Source organism: Halyomorpha halys, unplaced genomic scaffold (genome assembly GCF_000696795.3).
Source record: "Halyomorpha halys isolate HHAL.00 unplaced genomic scaffold, Hhal_1.1 Scaffold590.1, whole genome shotgun sequence".
Taxonomy (NCBI): Eukaryota; Metazoa; Arthropoda; class Insecta; order Hemiptera; family Pentatomidae; genus Halyomorpha; species Halyomorpha halys.
The window spans coordinates 103,224-104,541 of NW_027109458.1; positions in this window are offsets into that span (position 1 = coordinate 103,224).

Genomic DNA, 1,318 nt, shown 5'->3' on the forward strand with positions numbered 1-1,318 from the left:
AACAGACAATCAAGAGACCAAACGACCTATGTCGAAATCCTTCAACATTCACCTTATTCGCCATACTTATCTCTAATAGATTTCGATCTATTAAGAAATTCGAACAACTTCCAAAGAGAAAAAAAATTTTAAAATGAATAACATGTCGAAAACGCATTTTCTGACCTCTTTACTCAGCTAGACCCTACATTTTCCATTTCTGGGATTGAAATATTTTAAATAAAAATGTTTTGATTCCATAAAGTTGTTTTACTAAATAACCTCTCCTGTTAAAACTGACATTTCATATTAAGGCGACATATTTCCGTGACAACGTATACTCTATGCTAATATTACATAAATATAAATTAAAATCAATCCAATGTTATATATTTGAAATAATAAACCAGTTCACATATTGAATTCAGATATTTATTTTTGCTTGGTTATACATTAATTAATTTTTATACATATGATATAATATCCATATGTTAAACGAAGTCAATTTCCGTTACGGGACACTTTTTCTAACATGGCATCCCGCAAAATGATTTATAAGACGTTGTCACGTCAAAAAATTAGTTTTAGTTAACACAACAATAAAAAATATCTCAATACAAAATTACATGGGATCGAGAAAGAACAGTATAGATTATTAAATCTTTGTGCAAACCGAAAATGAAAAGAGATTGGAAAGGCAGAAATACTTGATCCTGAGAGACCTTTCCCCGTCATATTACAATGCCTAAATGTAATATCCCCTTCTTTTGTCTTATAATTCTTTACTTTATATATTCCTGGAATCGCTACATAATAAGGCATTCTATTTTTTTAGGAGCCTTCGGCTTGAAAGTGAGCCTGAAATTATCTTTCACGTTTTGGATGAATTTATCTGACCTTTTTAATATTTTTTGCCCCTACGTTTTGAAAAATTAAAGTATTCGAATTTAAAAATAAAAATTAAATCTTCTCTAATGATATGTATCGAGATATTAACAGCTATTAATACTATAAAAGTCTTTGCCATATATCTTGTCATACCTGTCAACAAAGGGCACTTCGCAGGTGGCTAAGGGCCACAGTATTATAATGGAATCATCCACTGGGATATCAGGGGAATCAAACACCACCACATGCATGGAAAAGTATTGAGTAATAGAGTCTTGCAGAGGAAGGATGACATGCATACATTGCATATCTTATTTGCTATTTTGTTATATTTGTTACTTTATTATTTATGTATACATTTTTAATATTTTAATATTTTTTTTCCCATGTGTGCTCGCTGTTAATAATAACCCATTAATTGTATCCCAAAATCTCCAATCCCATATCACAG